At 55.2% G+C, this 10,213-nt stretch overlaps 1 protein-coding gene across 1 annotated transcript in view; it reads left to right on the top strand.

Moving 5' to 3' along the window:
• Positions 1–4,980: 4,980 nt before the first annotated feature.
• Positions 4,981–10,213, top strand: part of CAPN5 (calpain 5) — a 52,561-nt gene continuing 47,328 nt past the window's right edge. The window contains exon 1 of the mRNA XM_061458089.1: positions 4,981–5,052. The gene's annotated coding sequence lies outside the window, so the exon portion shown is untranslated. The remainder of the gene's footprint in view (positions 5,053–10,213) is intronic.

The following is a 10,213-nucleotide window of genomic DNA, read 5'->3' as shown; positions in this document are numbered from 1 at the left end:
AGGGGGGAGATGCCTCTTAGGGAGCCTTTAAACTGTGAGGAAAATGGTATTACAAGGTGTAATAGCTGCGAGAAGATGCTGATGGAGTTCAAATGGAACTGAAATACAAGAAGGGATATGCGGCTACTGAGCTGTCTGCCAGGAGGGGTGCAAAAGCTCAGGCAAGGACCTGTCTGCTTGAGCAACCAGAGGATCTCAGGTGCCCTCTGAGACCTCCACCCCTGCTAAGAACCTCCCAGCTTTTGCATGTAAGGAGCTTTGCTGAGTTCAGCCCCAAGATGGGCTTTACAAAGGGGAGCTCCCTGGCCTGAGCCTTGTGGGGCTCCATGGGCTTTCCATGAGCATCAAATGCTGCTTCAACTTCTCCATCATAGAATCATGGAATCAACCAGGTTGGAAAAGCCCTTTAAGCTCACCCAGTCCAACCATTCCCAGCACTGCCAAGGCCATCACTGCCCCATGGCACTGAGGCCTCGTCTCCACAGGGTGTGAACCCTTGCAGGGCCGGTGACTGCAGCCCTGCCCTGGGCAGCCTGTTCCAATGCCTGAGCACCCTCTGGGGCAGGAATTGTTCCTCAGCTCCATCTAAACCTGCCCTGGTGCAGCTTGAGGCCGTTTCCTCTTGTCCCATCCCTTGTTCCTTGGGAGCAGAGCCCAGCCCCTCCTGGCTCCATCCTCCTCTCAGGCACTTGTAGGCAGCCATCAGGTCCCCCCTGAGCCTTTTCTTCTCCACACTGAACCCCCCATGTCCCTCAGCCCTTCCCCATCATGGTCAAGAACTACAATTTGGCTTCTTATCCCAGAGCTGCTTCCTCCAAGGCAGGAGTTTCCATCGTTCCCTTTTCCATTACCAACTGCTGGTCCTTTGGTCATGATGCCCCCATAAATAAACCACTCAATTACTGCCTTTCCCCTCCCACCAGTGATTGACTTTGACCTTGACTGGCATTGCTTTATTTCACTGTCTCCACCAGCTATTTCTGACAGTGAGTAACTCAGCATCCTTGTGACCCCAGCCTTGCCTCTCTCCTGCCAACTGGCTCTGCGCTTCCAATGCACGGCCATAGACAAATAGTTATCTGCAGAGGGACCCAAATGACTCCCATTACTGGAGCATCTGAAGGCCTGCTTAAATAAATCAAGCGAGGAGGAGATTATGCTGCAATCATGTGGAGAGGGAAAGGGGAGAATACATTAGTGCTATTCCAGAGGCTGCAACCGGGGCGAACAACTTGAACTCGGGAAGATGAGGTTTAATGCCAACGTGGATGGATGATCACAGGGATGGTCGTTGGCTCGTTTCTTGGTATCTACAAAGAGGAGCAGAAGACTGTGACCTGATGGGATCAACAGTGCTCAGGTGCTGCAGTGGGGCCATTGGAGGTTGTTCCCTCCATCTCCCATGGTACGAAGATGAGGATATGGGCACCCGTTGCCCATCTGCAGTCATTGCCTCACTTTTCTTTCCCATTTCCTCCCATTTCTCCCCCAAAACATGCCCTTGGAGGGGGAGACATGGCCTCATAGAGCAGGGGTGGGCAGTTCTTCACCTCCCATCACCCCTGGGCAGGCAGACCCTCACCCTGCACCACCCCAGCACCAAACCTCATCTTGGAGGTCCCCTGCTGAGCAACTACTCCCATAAGGGAGGAAAAACCTCACATCTGCTTTCAAACCCCAGAAGGAAATAGGAAATCCCATTCTGAGGAATCACCGGCTGCAGTCTTCCTCCTCTTCGCTTTTTGGCTTATTCCTGCTTATTTTTAGCGTCCAGATTTAAAGGAATCCTATTTCTTCCTTCCCCCCCCCTCCCTGCAACCCTTGTGTCACCCCCATCACCGCGGCCTCATTTGCACATGGAGGAGCAACACAGCATCATTATAAATCACATTTACATAATTCTCCTTCCCCTGCTGAGCCTCGAATCCAAAATGCAACCAAAGGCAATCAGGGAGATGCGGGCCTGCAACGGGAGCCGGCTCAGGCTCCACATCCCTTTGGGAATGGCTGGAGACCTGCTCGCTGCCTTCATTCATCACAGGAGCTTTTCCCTTATGTTTCCCAGCTTTTCCCTAATGCTTTCCTGTTATTTCATCTCAAGGGTGATGCCATTGTCTCTTCTTTTTAGGTTTTCCTTCCTCCTCTTTTTAATCACCCATTGGTGACAAACCCCCCCCTTGATCCCCACGTCCCCAGCAGCAAGATGCTCCCCATTAGCAGCTTTGGGCTCAAATAGGTGGAAACCACGACAGGAATGTTCCTGTTTCCCTCCAGTGCTGTTAGAGCAAGCCCGCAGCAGTGAGCAGGGCAGGAGGTGTCTGCACTGGTGGGAGCAGTGATGGATGATGATCTTCAGTAATTAACGCTAATAGAGTGAAGCACATCGCAAATCAAAACAGGCTCCATGCTCTCCCCGCCCTCCCAGGGAGCAGCAGCAGCAGCATCCATCCCTGCCCTGCCTGGTTGCTGATGTGAGGGCCATTGGTAATGATGTGGGGTCCTAGATACAGGGTCATACAATCATCGTAGACTGGTTTGGGTTGGAAAGGACCTTAAGATCATTCAGCTCCAACCCCTGCCACGGGCAGGGACCCCTTCCACTAGAGCAGCTTGCTCCAAGCCCCTGTGTCCAACCTGGCCTTGAACACTGCCAGGGATGGAGCATTCACAACCTCCCTGGGCAACCCATTCCAGTGCCTCAGCACCCTCACAGTAATGAACTTCTTCCTTATATCCAATCTAAACTTCCCCTGTTTCAGTTTGAACCCATCACCCCTTGTCCTACCACTGCAGTCCCTAATGAAGAGTCCCTCCCCAGCATCCCTATGGGCTCCCTTCAGATACTGGAGATGCTCTGAGGTCTCCACGCAGCTTCTCTTCTCCAGGCTCAACAGCCCCAACTTTCTCAGCCTGGCTCCATAAGGGAGCTGCTCCAGCCCCTGATCATCCCCATAAAATACCAAGGAAACACACAGAAGGGTTTGGATTTTAAGCAACCTGAGGAAAACCCTGGCCCTAGAGGAGCTGAATCATCCCCATGAGTGCTGCTGACCACGTCCAGCTGCAGGTGAGCCCTTGGTGAGTACAGGAGCTTGTGCCAGGCCAATGCTCCATCTCCTTTCTAACCTTATCACTGCATCACCCCAGATGTGGCAAGCAGATGTTCTTAAGCATCCCCTCTGTCACTGCCAGGGACCAGCTACTCCTTAGCCCTGCTTTTTGCTGTCTTAGAGTCCAACCACCATCATTTTGAACGTGGAAAGTTTATTCCCATCATTTACAATTACATCATTGCATTGTTTAATTGTTCTTCACTTGCCATCTCTTTTTGGCCTGATTCATGACGAACCCCACCCCGAACACTGGCATACAAGCTGGTGCATCACATCCATTACCCGCGTCAGAGGGTCTGTAACACACCACTGGCTCCTTCTTGCCCTGCGGGATGCACTTTTGGGTTGGTTTTGTTCATTTTTACCTCTTTGGATGTGTATCTGTGGGCTGGGAGTGTGTTTGACTGGGGGATGTCCCTTTTGCACCCCAATCCTGCATGCTTCTCCCCTGCACCCTCCATGGGTGATGAACTCATCCCCCCCAGCTGCCCAGTGGCCCTGGCATGCCCAGATCCCAGTTTGCCCTGTTCCCATCCCAGTGCAAGAGCCAGTGGGACCTTGTCCCGGTGCCCAGTACCAGGGTGCTGCTGGTCCCAGTGGCTGTTCCCAGTTCCTGGTACCCAACTGCTGGTGCCTGGGCAGCCCCCGTTCCCTGATCCCCATCTAGGTGCTGCCAGTCCCCCATTCCCACGATGGTGCCTGGACCCAGGTCCCGGTTCCCAGGGGGGTTCCCAGTTCTCCGGCGCTCACCGGTGCCGCTTCCAGTTCCCACCACCGGGAGGTGCCAGTCCCAGTTCCCAGGGTTGGGAATGCGGCTTCGCGGCGCCAGTTCCTGCTCCCGGGGCCGCTTCCCGGAGCCTGATCCCGGGGCCGGTCGCGGTTCCTATTCCCGGTGCTGGTTCCCATTCCCTGTCCCGGTTCCCACTCCCGGTGCCAGTTCCTGATTGGGGTCCCGGTTCTGGTTCCCATTCCTGCTTCTGGTTTCTATTCCCGGTGCCAGATCCCCACCGGGGGCCCGGTTCCCATTCCCACTCCCGGTTCCCATTCCCGGTTCCGATTCCCTCTACTGGTTCCTATTCCCGGAGCCGGATCCCGTTCCTGCGGTCGGGTCCCAGTGCCGGTGCCGGTCCTGGTTCCCATTCCCGGTTCCCATTCCCGGTTAACATTCCCATTCCCGGTTCGCATTCCCGGTTCCCATTCCCATTCCCGGTTCCCGTTCCCATTCCCGGTTCCCATTCTCATTCCCGGTTCCCATTCCCATTCCCGGTTCCCATTCCCGTTCCCATTCCCATTCCCGTTCCCATTCCCGGTTCCCATTCCCATTCCCGTTCCCATTCCCGGTTCCCATTCCCGGTTCCCGTTCCCATTCCCATTCCCGTTCCCATTCCCATTCCCGGTTCTCATTCCCATTCCCATTCCCGGTTCTCATTCCCATTCCCGTTCCCACTCCCGGTTCCCATTCCCGGTTCCCGTTCCCATTCCCATTCCCGGTTCTCATTCCCATTCCCGTTCCCGTTCCCACTCCCGGTTCCCATTCCCCGTCCCCATCCCCGCTGCCGTTCCCGGCGCAGGCGCGGCTGCCGCTGCCCGCCCCGTCGGGGCGGTGCTTGCGGGAGCCGAAGCGCTGCGGGCAGCGGCTCGCCCGGAGCGGCGGCAGCGGGCAGGGGCTGCGGGCAGGTAAGAGCAGAGACCGGAAGGGACGGGGGGGGGCAGCGGCTCATCCCCGGCCCCCCATCACTGCCCCTTCCATGGGGAGCAGCTCCGTGCCCGGCCCGAGGGGTCCAGCCCCACGAGGGGGATGCTCGGGGCACCTGTGGGAGCGGGGCTGTTTGTGTGTGAGTTGTGGGGTGGGTGGGGGTGAACACCCCATAACCGGTCACCGGCATCCATCCGTGCGCTGCCTTGTGTGGGGCGTGTTCTGCCTGCAGCGGGCGCTGGGGTGAGTTGGAGGCGATGCTGGAATTGGGGGTGCGTGGGGCTGCTGCATGTGGAAGTTGCGTCCCGGGTGGTTGAAGCCCCATCGCTGTTTCCCAGTCTGGCCGGTTCCTGGTGGTGGAGCCAAGCTGGATGGGAACTTGGAGCAGCGAGGCCTCAGTGCTGGCTGGAAAGTGGGATTTCTGCACCCGGAAAGAAGCCTGAGGTTTCAGTGTTATTCCTTAATCCATGGTTTTGGGACAAACCCAAAGGGCTTTTCGAAAGTCCCATGGAAAGTTAAGGCAAGAGAGAGCTCCTGCTCCTGGGGATGCTGCTGGGGCGCAGGGCTGATGGCTTTAATGGTTTCCAAGTGGATAAACGGACCTGGATTTCCCATATCCCGGGGGTGGAAGGCACCGTCCCCTTTCCTCCTACCCTGAGAAATGTCATTTTGGACCTGAGAAACCAACCTGGTGCTTCCCAATGGATGGCGTCCCGTTGGAAGCGGCTCCATCCCTCCCCTCCCACTCGGGTAGGTGCTGGGTGAGCGCAGGCTGCTCGCCTGGCTCTGCAGATCCACCTGCGTGTGATGCTTGGGTTTGATAGCAGGTATTTATTGCCAGTTCCCATCGTGTTCCTGCCTGGATGCTGCGTTCGCTCCAGGCTTGGTGGGAAGAGGGGGCAGAGAAATGGGGATGAAAGGAGGGGAGAGCACGGAGGATGCTGTTATAAACCCTCAGCTGCTTTTCTCGCTGCAGACTTTCCCCTCCTGTCATCTCCATCCACTCTCACATCCCACAGGGCTCACACACAGGGTCCCTGCGGGCGCATCTCCCACCCCACATTGTACATGGGTGGTGGGCAGGCCAAGGCAGATGCAGAGAGCCTGGCTGGGTCACTGCTCGGGGTAGCAGTGAGTTAACTTGGGGGGGGGGGGGGTTAGTGTGGAACAGAGAAGGCTCAGGGGGGACCTGATGGCTCCCTACAAGTGCCTGAGAGGAGGATGGAGCCAGGAGGGGCTGGGCTCTGCTCCCAAGGAACAAGGGATGGGACAAGAGGAAACGGCCTCAAGCTGCACCAGGGCGGGTTTAGATGGAGCTGAGGAACAATTCCTGCCCCAGAGGGTGCTCAGGCATTGGAACAGGCTGCCCAGGGCAGGGCTGCAGGCACCGGCCCTGCAAGTGTTCACACAGCGTGGAGACGAGGCCTCAGTGCCATGGGGCAGTGGTGGCCTTGGCAGTGCTGGGAATGGTTGGACTGGATGAGCTTAAAGGGCTTTTCCAACGTGGTTGATTCTGTGATTCCATGAATTGAGGAGGTACGAGCTTATGGATGCAGGTGGAGCGGGTGTTACGTGTTGGGAGCATCCTTGGGGCTGCAAGAACCAGGGAGGATGAGAAGCAGCAAAGTCAGGCATGGATGGAGGAGCAGCGCCTTACTTGAGCGCCCTTGCCTCGTGGCTGTAGCAAGACGTTGCACCAAGCAGATCTGCCCTGCTGCAATCCATTTCCCTCCTGCCCTTCCTGAGGCCATCAGGTGCCTCCTATTTATTTGAGTCATTCTCTGATGTGAACCTCCTGGGGCTCAGCTTCAGCCCTTGAGCCGGTCCACAGGGTTATAGCACCCAAGGAGGGCTCATGTGGGCTCTTTTAGAGACCCTGAGACACCCTTTGGGGATGGTTGTGAGGTCTGAATTCCCCCTGCAGTGGGTATCCGTGTACGGATGCTGCTGCGTGCATGGGCACTGCCTTGCTCGGCGCCTGGTGCTTGCCAGGAGCCATGTGCCAGAAGTGGTTGGGAAAAGCTTTCTCCTTGGCAGCAGAGCTGAGGATCAAGGCATTAGCGGAAGGAAAAGCAGGTTTTGAGGAAGGCAGCAGGGCTTGGCTGTGGCAGGAGCCGAAATCCCCTTTGTCATCCCTTAGGGACACCCCGTGTGCCACACAGGAGCAGTAATCCTCTGTGCAAAGCAATGACACATAGTGAAGGGGCAAAGCGACACGATCAAAGTGGGAGGGTTGTGGGAGGGTGAAGTCCAGCCCTGTTTTCTGCCACCAGCCCCACATCATTGCCTGTTGTAGTAAGAAATGGCTTAGGTGGGGCTTTGACCTGGCCCTGAGCACAGCGAAATCCCTGCTCTTGTCTGTTCAAGGGAGCTCTTTTAGCTGGTGATGGATGCCCATAGAATCAACCAGGTTGGAAAAGACCTTTAACATCATCAAGGTCTTCAACGTCATCACCCTTTAACATCCAACCTTTACCCCTGCCAAGGCCACCACTAAACCATGTCCACACGGAGAGCATCCGTATTAAAACCATGGAGAGCATCCTCAGGCTCCCGGGGTGGAGGGAGGTGGAAAACCAGGGCTGTTACCAAAGGGGTCTGTGCTGGAGCAACCTGTAGGCAAAGGGCTTCAGGTCTCCTGGACTTGATGGGGCTTCATACCCTAAGTGCACGTGGGAGTGCACCAATGGAGCAGACTTCTGTTGGAGGGCTAAGGGAGGTGGCAAAGGGCACTGCTGGACAGATTAACCCCATGCAGAGCAGCTTAAAGCCTCTGAGGGAAGATCTGAGCCCATTCTCATGCCAAGATTCACCTGCAAAACCAAGCTGAGAGGCACCATCTGCATGGGGTGGATGAGAGGCTCTGCTCTGGAATGGGCTGGCCCTGTGGATGAGATGCAAGGTGGAGAGATGCCCTCTAGGACTTACCTCGGGCCCTAGAGTGGGGCTTTGTGCTCTGTTTGGAGGCTGGATCCTGTTGGGCTGGGTTTGGTCCTGTGGAAAGGCGGAAAGGAAGCAGGCAAAGGGTGTTTGTGGGATGAGGGTATGGAAGAGTTAATGTAGAAGGACCAGGCTCTGAGATCTGGTGCTTGAGACGGATTAACTCAGCCTGGAGCAGGTGCAGGAAACAGGGCTCTGAGGCTGATCAGAGGGATGGAGAGCTATGGGAGGCTATAAAAGCCCAGCGAAACAAAGGCAGAGAGGGGATGTGCTCGCTGCCTATAAATACATCCAAGGGGTGAGCACCAGGGAGGCAGAATTGCTATTTAAAGTGGAGGACAGTGTTGGTGTGGGGACAAACGGGTGTGAATTAATTCAGTTTCAGAGGCTTAGCTGGAGACTGCAATTGCATCCCATCGGAGGAAGGGAGGAGATGGGGAACTAGGGCACAGCACCTCTCATCTAAGGTGATATAAAGAGGATTTGGGGCTTGTTGGTGCAGGAGGTTGGGATTCTCTGCTCCGAACGGCCTGAACTGGTATCTCCTTTGGGAAGGGCTGTGTTAGCCAAGCAGGTCTCAGCATCCTCCTAATGCAGGGCATGGCTTGAAGCAGATGAAGCCTGGCCACGTCACCAAGATGATTTTTTGTCTTTGATTATGCCTTAACCCCCCCCCATACAAATAAATAATCTCTCCCCTCCCTGCTCGCTGCACAGATTAGTAACAAAGCATTGATGCTGTAAGAAGGCTTTGGATGTGATCCCAAGGGGAGATTTAGGCAGCGTTTGTGCTGGGGTATGATGATGCTAAGAACGGGCGCATCCTCTAAATCCACTCGCGCTTGTGCATTCATTACCTCCTGCTCGGTGCAGCATCTTGCTACAGGCACATCTGTCCTGGTGCAATCTATTCCCCTCCTGCCCTTCCCAGGAACATCAGCTGCCTCCTTCTTAGGTAACTCCTCAACGTGAATTGCCTGGGCTCAGCTCCAGCCCGTGAGCTGCTCCACTGGGTTGTAAAACCCAAGGATGCTCTTTGAGAGACCCTCAGGGATCCTTAGGAGCTGGTTGTGAGGTCTAAATCCCACCCTGCAGAGGTGCCAAGTCCCTTCTCCTAACACTGCATCCAAGCAGGGCAGCAGCAGGTTAATAGGTGGAGAATGAGAAGGATGGGGCTGAGTCTTAAAGGCTGGGATTGGGAGCAATCCCTCCTCATCCTCACTGGTCTCCAGAGATACCTACAGATATCCAAAACCTCTTCCATACCTACAGGAGGGTTTCAGCCCATACAGAGGCACCCATCACCCTCTGCTCATCCCCTGGTGTCGTGGGGCACACTCGGGTACCATTTACTTGCTGCTATCTTCATGCCTTTGCCTCCACCTCCTCTTCTGAGCTGCTTGTAGAGCACAAAGGCTCAATGATGGGCTTGCATTGACCCGCTTTGGGCCAGGCTGTGCTCCTCCATCCCCTGGCCCTGCGGGCACCATTGTGGATGGGGAATGAGGTGCAGTGATTGCTCTGGCTCTGCTCCCTTCCAGCTGATTACCCAGGGAGAAAGGGCCAGGCGCTGGGCACTGCAGAGAATGGACCCATTGGCTTCATGGGGGAAGCAGTGGAGCATCTGTATGGCTGCAGCATTAACCCTTCCCCTGCTCTTAGCTCTTCCCTTTGCACCATGGATGCAAATCCATAGGGTTTTCCTGTTAAAGAAGCTTATGCTGTAAGAGACACCCCCGTTTTGGTGCCTAAATATAGGGGTAACTTCTTGAGGTCATGGTGTATAGAGGAATGATTGCCGTTGGGTTTTCCCTTCCTGGGACCAGGGAAGCTTCCACAGCTTTTGCCTTTCTGCATGATGCATTCGTTTCTAGCCCATATTGCAGATCCTCCTGCTTTGGGGATCCTCCTGTGCTGGAGACGTGACAGATGATACCCCTGCAAAGCCGTGCTGGGAGCTTGCAGCATGTAGGTCAGAGAACCAGCTCCTTTGGGCCTGATCCAGCTCTTCAGAGGGGGCTGGATTGAGTTCCTCATCCTCTACCTGCTCCTGCATCCCACAGTCAGCTTTCACATCCCGGTTCAATAACACTTTGATGCATTTTACCTTAAAATACTTTTCTGGCACTGAAAAGTGCTCCTTGTCCCCTGGTTTGCCCTTGTGCAAAAAGAACCAGTTTTAGTCTTCCCACCATCCAGCCAAGCATCATCTCTACTCTCTCATGTCCTGTGGCTTCAATCAGACATGAATGTAGGTTAAGGGGAGAGGGGACTGTAAAGCATCCAGCCACTTTAACTCTGCCCCACATTAGGAGGCTGAACCTTAATGGGGTGTGAAATGGTACATGGGATGTGAAATGGTACATGGCTCTGAAATGGTACATGGATGTGAAATGGTACATGGGATGTGAAATGGTACATGGAATGTGAAATGGTACATAGATTTTAAATGGTACATGGGATG

Source organism: Pezoporus flaviventris, unplaced genomic scaffold (genome assembly GCF_033815535.1).
Source record: "Pezoporus flaviventris isolate CSIRO_AGI_PZ_B2104156 unplaced genomic scaffold, CSIRO_AGI_Pfla_v1 ptg000025l, whole genome shotgun sequence".
Classification (NCBI taxonomy): domain Eukaryota; kingdom Metazoa; phylum Chordata; class Aves; order Psittaciformes; family Psittacidae; genus Pezoporus; species Pezoporus flaviventris.
This window is presented reverse-complemented; position numbering and strand designations above follow the sequence as displayed.